The sequence below is a fragment of the Oryx dammah genome, unplaced genomic scaffold, assembly GCF_014754425.2.
Source record: "Oryx dammah isolate SB20612 unplaced genomic scaffold, SCBI_Odam_1.1 HiC_scaffold_22, whole genome shotgun sequence".
Taxonomy (NCBI): Eukaryota; Metazoa; Chordata; class Mammalia; order Artiodactyla; family Bovidae; genus Oryx; species Oryx dammah.
In genome coordinates, this window is record NW_024070206.1 from 19,145,166 (window position 1) to 19,162,064 (window position 16,899).

The following is a 16,899-nucleotide window of genomic DNA, read 5'->3' on the forward strand; positions in this document are numbered from 1 at the left end:
ATATATGCTTTCAGTGCTATAGAACTCCCTCCAAGCACTGCTTTTGCTGCATCAACAAATTTTGATAAACTATTTTCATTTAGTTCTAAGTATTTAAAAATTTCTCTTGAGATTTCTTGCTGCTGCTGCTAAGTCACTTCAGTCGTGTCCGACTCTTGTGTGACCCCATAGACGGCAGCCCACCAGGCTCCGCCATCCCTGGGATTCTCCAGGCAAGAACACTGGAGTGGGTTGCCATTTCCTTTTCCAATGCATGAAAGTGAAAAGTGAAAGTGAAGTCTCTCAGTCGTGTCTGACTGTTAGCGACCCATGGACTGCAGCCTACCAGGCTCCTCCATCCATGGGATTTTCCAGGCAAGAGTACTGGAGTGGGTTGAGCTCATGTCATTTAGAAGTGTGTTGTTTTATCCCCAAGTGTTTGGGAGTCTTCCAGCTTTCTGTCAATTATTGATTTGAGTTTCATCCCATTGTTTTATGTGTGTTTTACGTCCCGTAATGTGATCTTAGAGAATGAGAAGCATGTGTATTCTCTTGCCGTTTGGTGAGGTCACCTCTAGATGTGCACCCGACGCAGTTAACTGATGGTGCTGTCCTGTTCAACTGCGTCTCCAGTGATATTCTTCCTGCTGGGCTGTGTGTTGTCAGAGGGGTGTTGAACAATAGTGGATTCACTTTTCTTTCCTTACAGTTCTATTGGTTTTTGTGACTTGTATTTTCATGCTCTGTGTTAAGCACATACTCTTTAGGGATTTTTATGTCATCCTGGAGAACTGACCCCTTTTATCATTGCATGATGCACCTCATTATCTCCAGTAATTCCTGTGTTCTCTCAAGTTGGCTTTGTCTGAAGTTAATCCAGCTGCTCTAGTTTTCTTTCAATTAGTGTTAGCCTGCTGTATCTCTCTCTCTTTGGTTTTAATCTATCTTGTGCTGAAAGTGGGTTTTTGGTAGATAACATATAATCAGATCTTGGTTTTTAAAATCTGATGGTTTTTGTCTAATGGGCCTCCCAGTTGGCACAGTGGTAAAAAACCAGCCTGCAGTGCAGGAGACACAGAATTCTTGGGCTCAATTCCTGGGTCAGGAAGATCCCCTGGAATAGGAAATAGCAACCCACTCCAGTATTCTTGCCTGGGGAATTCCACGGACAGAGGAGCCTGGTGGGCCACAGTTCATGGGGTCTCACAGAGTCGGACACGACTGAAGCGACTTAGCAGCAGCAGCAGCAGCAGCATTTGCAATATACATTTACAACTAATCCAAGTCCTCCTTCATAAAACACCGAGGATGGTAATTTCTCAAAAAATGATGCCTCTATTTCAATTGTTTTAAAAATGCCGATAGGTAAGTTCATTGAAAAGTTACTATATGTTAGACTTTGGGCCAAACCACTTACATGTATTATCCCATTTAAAACCCATCAAAACCTTAGAAAAGAGCTGCCATTATGCTGGTTTCACATATGAGAAAAAGGACGCTCAGAGAGGGCAAGCATTGCACTCAGTCATACAGCTAGTAAGTGGAAAAGCCTTGATTTGAACCAGGCAGCTTAGCTCCAGAATGTGATGTCCATAGGGAAGCTAATGTCAGTACTATAAAGTGCTGACGTTAAAAATTCAAGTGTTATTCCCAAGTCGGGAAATCTCCCAATGACCACTAGGGAGCTGATATCCGATGCAAAAACAAGAGAGTTTTTATTACCAAGCTCGAGCTGGGGCTTCCACTGTTACCGAAGCAGCGGCTAAGGAGAGGAGCCCCGAAATCTCGGTTACATTGCTTATATAGGGTATTCTCTCACAAAAAATTCGAAAAACGGGAGTTTCCGGGTTGGGAGACGTCTAATTGGTTACCTTCTGTGGAAGGGTTAGGTGTTGGGTTCTGATTAGTTTTCATTTCCCGGGCTGGCCACGGGTTCTTGATTGGTTTCCATTTCCTGGGCTTAATTCGAATTTCCCGGGCAGGTCGTAAGTCCTGAATGTAAAGTCAGGAGATCCTGATCTGGGATCTGATTGGCTCACAGGTGGTGGGGTGAGGTCAGAGGATTTCCAAAGACTCTTTACTCAGAACTCTAAAATGGAGTCTCTTTTTTTTTGGCAAAATGGAGTGGCTTAGGCTCTTCATTCTCCACTTCTCAAGGACCCAGGACAGACCCAATCATGGGGGCCCGCTAGCAGAGCTGTATATTGGGACCTGAGCACCATAAGCTGCACCGTGTTGATGTGGCTCTTGATGAAGGTCATTAACTTGTTCAATAAACACGGCCCGAAGGTGAGTGGCAAAAGTAAGATAATCAGAGGCCCTGTATACCCCAGACGAGTCCAGATGTCCATCTTATGTCCCTCTGTCCTTAATAAGTGAAGGAGAGCTTGACGAGGTCGCAGTCAGGGCAATTACTGGTAAATCACTTGTTCCACATGTCTGAGGTGATAGGATTTACAAAAGTCATCGTGACCAGGTTCGACGGCCTGGCCACACTCCATTTCCACCAGCCATCATTTGAAGTCACACATTCCCATGCCTTACAGTGACGATTCTGCATGCCACCACAAGTCTTTATCCGGTCTCTTTGTGCCCCGGACACGCATAGAAACCCACTTTCTGCAGATAAGCGCTTGCCCAGGAAGTCTCCATCAATTCTTTTAGGTGGCAGTATAAGTCGGGCCACCATGTGTTTACAGGGTGCGTGGCAGTCGTCTGGTTCAGCACCTCGTATGTCTCTCCATTTCGTAGTTTCCAGGTTACTTTAAAAGGTTGGTGTGGATTTTGGTCCTGGGCCGCACCTAAAGCTTTCCAGCCCAGGAGGGAAAGCACCAGGAGTAGCCAGGTAGCCATTTTACCATTTTACCTACTTTTGTTGTCTTCGCAGTTTTAGCTTGAGCGGGTTAGTTTTGTCCAATTCGGCATTCCACTGGGGGAGGAACTCTTCTCATAAGGCGAACAGGTCTGCAGGCTGTGTGTGGGTAGTGGACCCAAGCAGAGATGCCGTCAACTTTGAGAGCAGTTGGTGTCGTCAAGACGACAAGGAAGGGTCCCTTCCACCTAGGCTCTAGGGTCTCTTGGCGATGACAACGCACATACACCCAGTCTCCTGGCCGGTAGTGGTGAGGTTCAGGTGGAGGGCCTGATTCATATAGCGTTTTGAGCTTCTTCTATGTGTCCCTGTGGGAGTATTGTAAGGACCGGAGACAAAAAAAGCAACTTCTGATCGTCTATTTCTTTTAACACTTCTGCCTTTAGGTTAGGGATTATTGGGGGAAGGTATCCCATACATGATTTCAAAAGGGGTGAGTCCCAGTTGGTAGGGTGAGTTCCACACCCGGTACAGGGCAAAGGGGAGGAGAGCCACCTAGTCCCCACCAGTCTCAGCAACTAGTTTTGTTAATGTCTCTTTAAGCGTCCTATTCATCCTTTCCACTTGCCCTGAGCTCTGGGACCTATAGGCACAGTGCAGCTTCCATCTAGCCCCCAAAGCCCGGGCTACACCCTGGCTTACCTGAGACACGAAGGCTGGCCCATTATCTGACCCCACCTGTGCTGGAAACCCGAACTGTGGCAAGATGTCTTCAATCAGCTTTCTGGCCGCCACCTGTGCTGTTTCTCTCTTGGTGGGGAAAGCTTCTACCCACCCTGAGAAGGTATCTATGAACACCAACAGGTATTTGTATCCATATTTACTCAGTTTTACCTCAGTGAAGTCCACCTCCCAGTAAGCTCCTGGTCTTGTCCCCCGTTCTCTAATTCCTTGGTTGGCCGGATGAGGGACAGCGTTCATGAGCTGGCATGCTTTGCAGTTTGATACGATGTCTCCTATTATCGTCCTGACATCTTTCATGGTAATATTGGCATGTCTAATCAGGTCTTGCATCTTGCGGGTTCCCAGGTGAGTGGCACAATGCATTTTTAGTAACACTTGTTTTCCTAGTTCTTCTGGGAGGATTAGAGAGCTGTCTGCTGCTCTCTACCACCCAGCCAGCTGTTGGGCCATAGGCAGGCTTTTTATCCAGTCTAAGTCTCTTGTTGAGTAATTGGGCAAAGCTGGCAGAATAGGGCTCCCAGGGTCAGGCAGCTGAAGAGTGGCCTCTGTCACGGTATTCTGGACTGCATCCCTGGCTGCCCCGTCCGCCAAGTTATTTCCCCTTGAGATCGGGGTGTCTGGCTTCTGGTGCCCCGGGCAGTGTATTATGGCTAGTTTTTTAGGAAGCCATAATGCTGAGAGGAGAGCTTTTATTTCTTCTTTGTTTTTAATCGTCTTACCCTCGGCCGTGAGGAGTCCCCTCCCTCTGTAGATGGCCCCGTGTATGTGGGCAGTAGCAAAGGCGTATCGGCTATCGGTAATGATGTTAAGCTTTTTGTCCTTTCCCAACTGGAGGGCTTTTGTTAGGGCGATTAGTTCAGCCCTTTGAGCCGAAGTAACCGGAGGTAGTGCTTCTGCCTACACAATTTGGGTTTCCGTGGTTGCAGCTGCCCCCACATACCTGAGTCCATCTCCGACAAAACTGCTCCCGTCCGTATACCAGGTTACCTCAGCATCCGCCAGGGGGCGATCTTGCAAGTCCTCTCGCATCCCATGCACCTGGGCTAGTATGTCACTGCAGTCATGGATAGGGGCTTCCAAGTCTGGTTTAGGAAGCAACCAAGCTGGATTGAGAGCAGTAGGCGGTAGAAAGATGATTCTGGAGGGGTTTAGCAGTAGTCCCTGGTAGTGGGTGAGCCGAGCGTTGCTGATTCATCTATCTGGGGGTTGTTTCAGTATGCCCTCAATGGCACGGGGGGCGGTAATATGTAACTCCTGCCCTAGTGTCAGTTTGTATCTTTGACCATTAGGGCCACTGCCGCAATCATGTGGAGGCATGGGGGCCAGCCTGATGCTACGGGGTCTGGCCGTTTCCAAGGTCCCAAATGTTGCATCAGCACCGCTTTCGCTACTCCTTGTTTTTCATCCACATACAGGAGAAAGGGTTTTGTGACGTCAGGCAACCCTAGGGCGGGGGCTGACAGCAGAGCCGTTTTAATAGTTTTGAAGGCGGCCAGCATCTGTTCTGTCCAGCTGAAAGGGGTGGTACTTTTGGTGGCTTCATATAAGGGTTTAGCCAGTTCCGCATAGTTTGGAATCCAAAGACGGCAGAAGCCAGCAGACCCCAAGTCACCCTTCAAGGTGGGTCTGGGGTTGGTGTTTTGAGTACCATCTCCTTTCGTGCCTCTGACAGCCACCTCTGCCCTTCTTTTAACACATACCCTAAGTAGGTGACCTCTGGTTGGCATATCTGAGCCTTTTTTGGCTGAGGCTCGGTACCCTAATTTTCCAAGGGTCCTCAATAGTTTTCGGGTGCCTATGAAGCAAGTCTGTTGGTCTTTTGCTGCAATTATGAGGTCATCTACGTATTGCAACAAGGTTAGTTGGGGGTGCTGTTGTCTAAACTCACCCAGGTCTTCATGGAGGGCCTCATCGAAGATGGTGGGAGAATTTTTAAATCCCTGTGGCAGCCGCGTCCAGGTCAGCTGTCCGTTGATCCCCTCTTCCAGGTCGGACCACTCAAAGGCGAAAAGCTCCTGGCTCTTGGGCACCAGGGATAGACTAAAGAAAGCGTCTTTTAAATCTAGGACCGTATACCAGTGATGATCTGGAGGGAGCAAGCTCGAGGTTGTATGGGTTTGGCACCGTAGGATGAATATCTAGAACTCGGCGGTTAACTTCCTGCAGGTCTTGTACTGGCCGATAGCCATGAGAATTTGGTTTTTTAACAGGGAGCAGGGGAGTGTTCCACACCGACTGACAAGGTCTCAAACATTTTCTGGGCTAGAAGCCTGCGGATATGGGGGGGTGATTCCCTGTCGGGCCTCTAAGGTCATAGCATATTATCTGACTCGGACGGGATCGGCCCCTGGCTTGTGATCTATATATAGGAGGGTCGTGCCTAGCCAAGCCGGTTCCCCCTGTCTCGGCCCACGCTTCAGGGAATTCATCTAGCCACTCCTGGATGTCCGTTTGGGGAAGGGTCGGTTTTTGGTGCAGCTGATATTCATCCTCTAATTGAATTGTCAGTACCTGAATCAGCCTGCCCGCCTGATCAAGTATTTTAGTTTCTCCTGGGAGGAAATGAATTTGAGCTCCCATCTTGGTTAACAAGTCTCTTCCCAACAGTGGGAAGGGGCATTCTGGGATGACTATAAAGGAGTGGGATACCCGGCCCGTGCCCAAATCCATCAATCTTCGGGTAGTCCATTGATATTGTTTCATCCCAGTGGCCCCCTGCACCCATGAAGTCTTTCTGGCCAGTTTCCCTTGGGGCTCCAGCAAAACCAAATATTGAGCCCCCGTGTTGACAAGGAAGTCAATTGGGGTCCCCTCCACTCTTAGGGTTACCCTGGGTTCGGGGAGGGGCGCCAAACCCCATCTCCCCTAGTCGCTCAGTTCATCGACAGCCAGGATAGGGGTCTTTCGTGGTCCCTTCTTTTTCTTAGGGCATTCTTTGGCCCAGTGTCCTTCCTCCTTACAATAGGCGCATTGGTTCTTTCCTAATGCTGGTCGCATACAGGGGCGGCTCTTACCTTCAGCCGCTAGGCGGCGCAGCTGGCGCTCCCTTTCTCCTGAATCAGGAACTGTTGCCGCTAGCAGGATGCGCGCCATATCGCGGGTCTCGCGGTCTGCTGCCTTAGCTAGTTTTTCCTTGGGGGTCTCTCGAGTATTGTAGACCCTTTCTGCCACTGTTATTAAATCCTGGATACTCTTTTCACCCAGGCGTTCTAGTTTTTGTAACTTTTTCCTGATGTCTGGAGCCGCCTGGTTGACAAAATGCATTATCAAAGCAGCCTGAGTGCCTTCTGCTTCTGGGTCCATGGGGTTGTATTGTCTAAAGGCCTCCATCAGCCTTTCCAGATAAGCGGCTGGACTCTCAGTGGGGCCTTGTTGAACATCTCCTACTCTAGCTAGGTTAGTGGGTTTCCATGCAGCTGCCTTGAGCCCCCCCAACAGAGCTGGCGGTAGACCCGGAGCCTCTCCTTACCTTGTGCCGTATTGTAATCCCAGTCAGGTCTCGATAAAGGAAAAGAGGTGTTAATTTCATCTATATTAGTGGTGGGTTCTCCATTTGCCCCTGGGACCCTTTTACGGGCCTCATTCTGTATTCTCTCTCTCTCTTCTGTGGTGAAGAGAATCTGGAGCAGCCATTGACAGTCGTCCCAGGTGGGCTGATGAGTAAAAAGCACAGTTTCTAGAAGGCCAGTTAGATCTCTAGGGTTATCTGAGAACTTAGCATTCTGTGACCTCCAGTTATATAGGTCACTGGTAGAGAAGGGCCAGTATTGATGAGGTTGGTTCCCTTCCTCGTCGGGGGGACTGGCCACTTGTAAAGGGAGGGCAACAGTTGAGTCTACCAGCCCCGCCGGAGACATGGCTCGCCTATGGCGAGTATTTTGTGCAGGCCCCCCTTCTGATGCGTCGGCCCTAGGTGGAGGGATAGCAGGGGCCCGCAGTGGCTCGAGGGGTTGGTAAGGGGGTGGGAAGAGAAGTTCTTCCTCTGTTCCCCCTTATAAAATGGGGTACAGCGGCGCCGTTGGTTCAGGTTCCTTTGGATCTTTCAGGTTCTTTCCTACACATGTCACCAGCACCTGCACGGTGGAGAATCCCTGTTGAGGTAAGAAAGGTTTTACCCATGGAGAAGGGTGCAATATGAGATCTTCCCACACTATGACATAGGGAACTTGGTCAGGGTGTCCGCTCCGCGGTGGAAAGATGATGTCTCGGACTCGGTGCACCGTTTCCAAGTCAAAGGTGCCCTCTGGGGGCCACCCCACGTGGAAGGTTGGCCATTCTGCGCTGCAAAAAGTGATTAATTTATCTTTCTTAATTTCCACACTGAGGTCACGTGCGCGCATCTTGACCTCCTTAAAATGGTCAGTGATCAGGGATAGAGGGGTAGGGTTAGACTGACTTTGCCCCATCATTCCTAGATCAGTCAGATGTTGGTAAATTAACACAGGCAATATAGATAGCCACACAGACAGACAGACAGGAGAAATAGACCTCCGGGAGTCCTGAGGCAAAACCGAAAGTAAGACGACGGCCTCCGCCGTTCAGTGGAAGCGACCCGCTATCGTCTACAGAGAGCAGAGGCACTCCATCCCCTCCGAAGGGGCTGGGGACGTCTCCCAACGACCTGCACCGGTGGCCCGTCAGCGCGTCCGCCTGAGTCATCATGTACCAGTCTCAGAAATAGGCCTTGTCAGAGACAAAAAGAAAAGCAGGAAGAAAAAAAAAAAAAAAAACTTACTGGCTGCAGATGACTCTCCGGATCCGTCTTCCCGTGGAGCCAATGGGAGATCCCGGACGAGCCCCCAAATGTTATGCCCAAGTCGCAAAATCTCCCAATGACCACCAGGGAGCCGATATCCGATGCAAAAGCAAGAGAGTTTTCATTATCAAGCTTGAGCTGGGGCTTCCATTGTTACTGACGCAGCAGCTAAGGAGAGGAGCCCCGAACTCTGGGTTACATTGCTTATATAGGGTATTCTCACGTGAAAAATTCGAAAAACGGGAGTTTCCGGGTTGGGAGACGTCTAATTGGTTACTACCTTCTGTGGACGGGTTAGATGTTGGGTTCTTGATTGGTTCCCATTTCCCAGGCTTAATTCGAATTTCCCGGGCAGGTCATAAATCCTGAAGGTAAAGTCAGGAGATCCTGATCTGGGATCTGACTGGCTCGCAGGTGGTGGGGTGAGGTCGGGGGATTTCCAAAGACTCTTTCCTCAGAACTCTAAAATGGAGTCTTTTTTTTTTTTTTTTGGCAAAATGGAGTAGCTTAGGCTCTTCACAAGCGAGGCAGAAAGCCTTTGAATCTTCTCATCTTTATCATGGAAATGTCATTCTGTTCCAGAAGTCAGAATACTCTGCACAATGGGTCTCCCATCAATCTTTCAGGAATAGGGACCAAGTTTCCAGTATTGATAACAACAGACTGTGTATTTGGGACGATGCCACCTATGAAGAAAATTAAAAACACCATATCATATATCTTCTTGAAGGAATCAGTGTTTATAAGAGAGTAAAACTTGGGCCCAAATTCACACGATCAGTCGAAGGGTCAAGACCACCTGAACCATCAAATTCCAGAGCTCGTGTTCCAGCTGCTTTACCAGGCAGTGATTGAGGTCTTGAGAAAGTGTCAGCCTCCTGGTGTGAAGAACAAAGATAAGAAGGTTTACCTCCCTTACCCATCACACAAAAGCCCTGAAACATAACTCGTCACATGGCATTGGCTGTTGAAGCATCTCTGTCTGGTGAGTCACAGCTGAATCATAAACGGTGAGGAAAAGACTGTCCAGAATAATAAAGGGAGCCTCTGCTCTTGAGCCTTTTGTGAAGGGTTTGCCTGATGGTGGAGGTGGGTACACAGCCATGTTGAGAAGCTGAAGCAACATTTTGGCTTGAACTACAAAGACTTCTCCCTCTAAATTTGGCCTGGGCTGTGGCTCTTTCCAGAGCATGGAAAACTCCATCCGGCAAGTGAAACTGTCCCAGGATGGTGATGATGAAGACACCTTCATCATCTGCTCAGTGGCTCCCGGGCCATGGCGGCTCCTGCCCCAGCAGAGCGCTGGTCTGTGCAGACACACTTTCTTCCAGAAATGAAGATTTTCTCTTTTCTGTCCTGAAGGTTAAACTTTAGTGTGTTCAAACCTTCTGCTGCATCTGTGAGAATGCGGCAGCTAGCAGACTGCCATGGGGAAGGCTGTCATCCCAAAACATCCTGCCTCTGGGAAGATAACTCTGTAGGTCCTTTAGTCTAGTTTTCCTTGTTGAACCATGTGACCGACATGGAGAAAATGAGATCCCTCTGCTGGGATCCAAAGCCACCTGGGTGTTCCTCAGCCTGGCAACAGGTGAGGGAATGTGGGGCCCTACGTGGGAAACCTTAAAAAAAGGGGGGGGCGGCTAGCCTTTGCGGTGGGAAACTAAGACGGCGTCCGTCGGAAGAGATAGGGGCGTGGTCTATGTTACAGTTTTTGATTGGGTCTCTTGACTTCCGTGCACGTGGACAGTGCGTGATCACCATAGACTCCTGTTACAATGAAGCACATGACGACTTGACCTTTAACGTGATTGGTGCAACTATGGTATATTAAGATTTGACCTTTAACGTGATTGGTGCAACTATGGCATATTATAATTTGATCTTTAACGTGATTGCTGTAACTATGGCATATTACAATTTGACCTTTAACATGATTGGTGCAACTATGGGAGGTCCCTCGCAGAACCCCCTTGCTTGTCTATATAAACCAAGAGTTTGCGGCAATAAAGCGGAACTGCTCAGACGGAACCCATGTCGCGTCTGATTGTCTCTTGCACGCGGAGGGGCTGGGTTGGCGGACAGCAGGCTCACCTCTCCTTGGGACCCCTCGGCTTTGCTGAGGGAAGTTCCACTGCCTCTCTCTTTCTGCGGAGCGCCTCCTGGAAGGGAACAGCATTCTGCATGACGTCATTCAACAAATCTGGCTCACACAATCCACGTGCTTGTAGGGCAAGGGATGTGGCAGAGTCATCACATTGTTGTGTGGTTGAGTTGCTCAGTCGTGTCCTACTCTTTGTTACCCCATGGACTGTACTCCACCAGGCCCCTCTGTCCATGGGATTCTCCAGGCAAGAATACTGGAGTGGGTAGCCATTTCCTCCTCCAGGGGATTTTCCCAACCCAGGGATTGAACCTGGGTCTCCTATGTTGCCTCCAGTACTCTTGCCTGGAAAATCCCATGGATGCAGGAGCCTGGTAGGCTGCAGTCCACGGGGTCACTAAGAGTTGGACACGACTGAGCAACTTCACTTTCACTGTTCACATGCATTGGAGAAGGAAATGGCAACCCACTCCAGTGTTCTTGCCTTGAGAATCCCAGGGACGGGGGAGCCTGGTGGGATGCCATCTCTGGGGTCACACAGAGTTGGACACGACTGAAGCGACTTAGCAGCAGCAGCAGCGGCTCCTACATTGCAGGTGGATTCTTTACAGATGAGCCACCTGGGAAGCCCAGGGTCATCATATGAAGATGCTATGACTTGACCACTCCCGCATCTGCTTCTGGTGCTGCCTTTTCTTCCTGAGTGACTCTACCATCACATGTTTTAGCTAAACTTCTCGAGTTCTTTTCTGGTGGATGACTAGGCTCTTCGAGTTCACGAGTACAGGCTCATTGGGGAAGAAGGCTCCTCCTTAGACCTGGGTGGCCATTGGCCTGAGAGCAAGCGGGCGGCAGCACACCTGTTGGTCACCTACTGGACATCACTCACTGGCTGCCTGTCGGCCGTTTGGGCTCCAGAGCCTCTCTGGGTTGCTTCTCTGTGACTCTATACTTTTCAGTGGTTTGGGGAAAGGAAGGGAGACCTTCTACCTTCCTTAAAGATGTGGTTCGTGGATGCAGTAAAGATTTTCTGGTTAAAAGGCTGAGAAGCCAGGAAGAAACAGTACGGCCAGGGGTAGTTAGGGGACACCCAGGAAAGACCTCGAAAAATGCAAATACAAACCACTTGCTTTACCATCAAGCAAGTGCATGTGAATTCCCTTGAGCAGAGAGCAGGAGAGAATGGACGAAAAGAACAGGAAGACAGGGCTTCAGTGATAAAAGGCATTTGCTTGGCTCGAGTCTCAGCAGCAGGTGTGAAAACGTAAGATTAACGTAGAGATGTGTTTGCACCAGGCTTGTAACTCACTCCCGCCCCGTCTTCCTGTATCATTGTCTCAGGTTTCTCTGTCAGCCTCAACCCTCCACCACAATCTCCTGGACTCCATTTCTTCCTTCTGAAATGTTCTTTCCCACATTCTTTGTTATTTGGTTCCTTCTCAACTTCCTGATACTGGGCTTCCCTGATGGACAGCAGATAAGAAATGTCTCTGGGGCAGACACAATTCTTATGGCCACAGTCCAGGGGAGGGCGGGCGCCCAGCTGGGATGTCCGCTGCTGCTGGACAGTTAGCCTGGCAATTTGTGGTCCACACACCAAGCGCCTATCTGTGCTATTCATTTAGCTCATCCCGCACTTCTGGCTGCTAGTGTCCGTCCCATGGCTCAGATCACTCACCGTCCCTTTGCTGGTCCTTGGGGCTGGTGGGTGGCCAGGTTCCCTCGGGACTGGTGAGATGGACCTTGAACTTCAGGAGGCTGAAGAAGGGGCTCCTAGAGTCTGGCCTTGTTCCATCCTGCCCTACAGAGGTCCTTGGACAGCAGGGTTTTCAGTTGGAGAAATAACAGCCCTTTGTTTAAAAATCTTTGAGGAATATACTTGAGAAGTTTGAGAGAAATGAAGACTTAGAAACATGTAGTGGATTGAACTTCTGGCATAAACTTAGTTTCTGGCTATGCCCTGGAAGAATTGTTTCATCTGCATAAATGGGGCCCATTTTCATGCACTGGAAGCTTTTGCTGTTCAGTGATTTTCCTGAGATTAACCAGGCAACTACAAATAAGCATGATAATCCCAGTAAAATTTATTTATTTAATACTGGTTGGTTTTAAAAAAAATCTGTTCATCCAATGTTGTGTACCTCCTGGGCTCTAGGCACCCACCTTTGGGAGGGAAGGACATACTGATGGGATCCTCACCCATTACACCCTGGACATGAGGAAACGTGTCTGGGTCCAAATTCACCCAGGCAGCTGAGACAGGCGGGTGGAGAGACCTGCTGAGCTATGAAGTCCCTGGTTTGTGACGTCCTCCCTGATGCCTCTGCCTCACAACACCCCTCCCCCAACCCCTGGCTCAGGGTGGTCAGTTCAGTTCAGTTCAGTTCATTTCAGTCGCTCAGTCATGTCCGACTCTTTGCGACCCCATGAATTGCAACACGCCAGGCCTCCCTGTTCATCACCATCTCCCGGAGTTCACTCAGACTCACGTCCATCCAGTCTGTGATGCCATCCAGCCATCTCATCCTCTGTCTTCCCCTTCTCCTCCTGCCCCCAATCCCTCCCAGCATCAGAGTCTTTTCCAATGAGTCAACTCTTCACATGAGGTGGCCAAAGTACTGGAGTTTCAGCTTTAGCATCATTCCTTCCGAAGAAATCCCAGGGCTGATCTCCTTCAGAATGGACTGGTTGGATCTCCTTGCAGTCCAACGGACTCTCAAGAGTCTTCTCCAACACCACAGTTCAAAAGCATCAATTCTTCAGCGCTCAGCCTTCTTCACAGTCCAACTCTCACATCCATACATGACCACAGGAAAAACCATAGCCTTCATTAGACAGACCTTAGTCGGCAAAGTAATGTCTCTGCTTTTGAATATACTATCTAGGTTGGTCATAACTTTTCTTCAGGGTGGTCAGGACCCTGTTTTTGTTTAGCTGCCTCTTCCTGGGGCCTCTATGCTCTCCTGTTCTTCATCCTGCCTTGTGCATGGGGGTCAAAGTATGGGGATCTGTTAAAGGTCAAAGCAAAACCAAAGTGTTACCCAAAGTGGAAAACTAAATTTACACACAGTGAACAACAAAAACCCTGTGTTCATTCTGTAGCAGCAGAGGGTGCTATGGGCTAAGAAAGGGAGGTTTTTTCTGTAACCACACCTTTTCAGCCTTCCCAGCGCTCCCTAAATGCATCCTCAGACCTGGGAGCCTATCCCCCATTTGCCCTGTCATCTGTGGCTGTGAGTGAGGGGCCAGGTGGACCGCAGAGCCTTTGGCCTTGGTCCAGAGCAGCGCCCCTGAGAATCACCGGGATGTGGAAAGAGTGAGATCAAATCTGTGTTTCCGGCTGGCGCACGGCCTTCCCTATGCTGGTCTGGGACTCAGACCCCTTCCTGAGAGGTCCATCCACCCTGCTGTCCCCTACATCAGCCTATGGGTTGAGGGTGGGGCTGCGGGAGGGTGAGCATCGTGCGCCAACGCCCTCCCCCCACTCCATCTTGCTCCTGCCCACCAAGCCTTCCCCGCAGATGCCCTGCCGTTACTCTTTTACCACACATCATAGCAAAATGGGCTCATTTCTGTTTCATATGTCAACATGAAAGAAGAAGGCGTTATTACCGAGACGGTCTCTGCAGAGCTGGCTGGTCCCAGTCACAGTACATGCCCGTGGTCATCCATGAGTGTGAGCATCTGAAAGCTGCCCACTCCTGGGTGGGCCCAGAGCTTTCATCACATGCCAGACGGCCCTCAGGGTGGTCTCACTCTGAGACCACCAGCCACAGAGACCCTCGGCATCGCCAGGTGGCGGATCCTGTGGATGTAAGGCAGCAGCGCTGTCAGAGGTGGTGAAGTCACCAACATGAGTAACACACACCGCACAGGAGCCTCAGTTTAGCACAGGAGGGAGGCGGGCAGGGCACGGGCTCCTGGAGATTTACAGACACTTTGTGATGGAAATAACCACAGGAACAGGGTAAGTTGCTGGACTTTATCTCCTGAGGACACTTTAAGATAACAGCTATGTCAGGGACAAGAAGGGCCAAGCCCTGTCTGAGTCAAAGATCAAGAGGTCACATGTTTCCCATCCTTGGGGCAAGGGAAACACTGCACATGTGCAGAAAGCTTCCTTTGGGTCAAAGAGGAGGGGGCGACACCCCAGAATAGGTGATACCAAGTTCCCTGATCCCCCCATAGGCCTATGAGTGGAAATCCATCTTGAAATAAGTTGGGCACCCTTCCTGGGTGGCTCAGTGGTAAAGCCTCTACCTGCCAATGCAGGAGACACAGTCCCTGGGTCAGGAAGATCCCCTGGAGAAGGGCATGGTCATGCACTCCAGTGTTCTTGCCCTGAGAATCCCATGTACAGAGGAGCCTGGCGGGCTACAGTCCATGGGGTCTCAAAGATTGGACATGACTGAGCATGCACACACACACAGAAAGGCCTGGAAGAACTGCCCTTTATAAATGACTTAACCACCTCTTTACTGGGCTCCTCCTCACTGGGGGAACACCTATACCCTTTCTCTCTGGGTATGCATCTCTGCTTTTCTTCTATCTTTTCTTTTGACTCTTTAAAAAAATTAAAAAAATTTTTTTACAGTGTTGGTTGGTTTCTGCCATACAACAATGCAAACCAGCCTTAATTATACATATATCCCTCCCCTCTAGAGCCTCCCTGTCCTCCCTCAAGCACTGTTTCCCTATTGTACTCTCCTACTTATGTGTTGTGTCTCCAGTAATAAACTTTGTACCTTTTCTTTTCTTTTTTTTTTACAGTTTTTCCTCCTTGAAGTCTTCTTTCAAATGGGGGTACCAAGAGCCAGGGGAACCTTGTTTCTAGCCTCCAGCCCCTGTTGGACTATCAGCTAGGATTTCTAGTTTTCATCCAGGCACCCCCAGGTCCAGGAAGCCCAGGTGATGCAGTGGTAAAGAATCTACCTGCCAACGCAGGAGATGCAAGAGATGCAGATTTGATCCCTGGGTCAGGAAGATCCCCTGGAGGAGAAAATGGCAACCCACGTCAGTATTCTTGCCTGGAAAATCCCATGGACAGAAGAGCCTGGTGGGCTACAGTCCATGGAGTTGCAAAGAGTCCGCCATGACTGAGTACCATCCACCTAGTTCTTAGCTCCTGGGCAGAGAACTAAAAGACCTCACTTAAAGCCTCTGCTCGCTGCTGGCTCTCTGAAATCAGTTCAGTTCATTTCAGTTCAGTCACTCAGTCAGGTCTGACTCTTTGCGACCCCATGGACCACAGCACGCCAGGCCTCCCTGTCCATCACCAACTCCTGGAGTTTACCCAAACTCATGTCCATCAAGTCGGTGATGACATCCAACCATCTCATCCTCTGTCATCGCCTTCTCTGCCTGCCCTCAATCTTTCCTAGCATCAGGGTCTTTTCAAATGAGTCAGCTATTCACATCAGGTGGCCAAAGTATTGGAGTTTCAGCTTCAGCATCAGTCTTTCCAATGAACACCCAGGACTGATCTCCTTTAGGATGGACTGGTTGGATTTCCTTGCAGTCCAAGAGACTCTTGAGTCTTCTCCAACACCGTAGTTCAAAAGCATCAATTCTTCGGTCCTCAGCTTTCTTTATAGTCCAACTCTAACATCCACATGTGACTCCTGGAAAAATCATAACCTTGACTAGATGGACCTTTGTTGACAAAGTAATGTCTCTGCTTTTTAATATGCTGTCTAGGTTGGCCATAACTTTCCTTCCAAGGAGTATGTGTCTTTTAATTTCATGGCTGCAATCACCATCTGTAGTGATTTTGGAGCCCCCCAAAATAAAGTCTGACACTGTTTCCACTGTTTCCCCATCTATTTCCCATGAAGTGATGGGACCAGATGCCATGATCTTAGTTTTCTGAATATTGAGCTTTAAGCCAACTTTTTCACTCTCCTCTTTCACTTTCATCAAGAGGCTCTTTAGTTCTTCTTCACTTTCTGCCATAAGGGTGGTGTCATCTGCATATCTGAAGTTATTGATATTTCTCCCTGAAAGCTTAATTCCAGCTTGTACTTCCTCCAGCCCAACGTTTCACATGATGTACTCTGCATATAAATTAAATAAGCAGGGTGACAACATACAGCCTTGACGTACTCCTTTCCCTATTTGGAACCAGTCTGTTGTTCCATGTCAGTTCTAACTGTTGCTTCCTGACCTGCATACAGATTTCTCAAGAGGCAGGTCAGATGGCCTGATAGTCCCATCTCTTTAAGAATTTCCCACAGTTTATTGTGATTCACTCAGTCAAAGGCTTTGACATAGTCAAGAAAGCAGAAATAGATGTTTTTTTTCTGGAACTCTCTTGTTTTTTCCATGATCCAGTGGATGTTGGCAATTTGATCTCTGGTTCCTCTGCCTTTTCTAAAACCAGCTTGAACATCTGGAAGTTCATGGTTCACATATTGCTGAAGCCTGGCTTGGAGAATTTTGAGCATTACTTTGCTAGTGTGTGAGATGAGTGCAATTGTGCGGTAGTTTGGGCATTCTTTGGCATTGCCT

The 16,899-nt window shown here is 49.1% G+C and overlaps 1 long non-coding RNA gene across 1 annotated transcript; it reads left to right on the forward strand.

Annotated features, from left to right (window-relative positions):
- Positions 1-2,175: 2,175 nt before the first annotated feature.
- On the forward strand, positions 2,176-12,796 carry LOC120881059. Its single transcript, XR_005725198.1, has 3 exons — positions 2,176-2,235; positions 5,393-5,396; positions 12,762-12,796. It is a non-coding gene; the product is annotated as an uncharacterized LOC120881059 (long non-coding RNA).
- Positions 12,797-16,899: the final 4,103 nt, after the last annotated feature.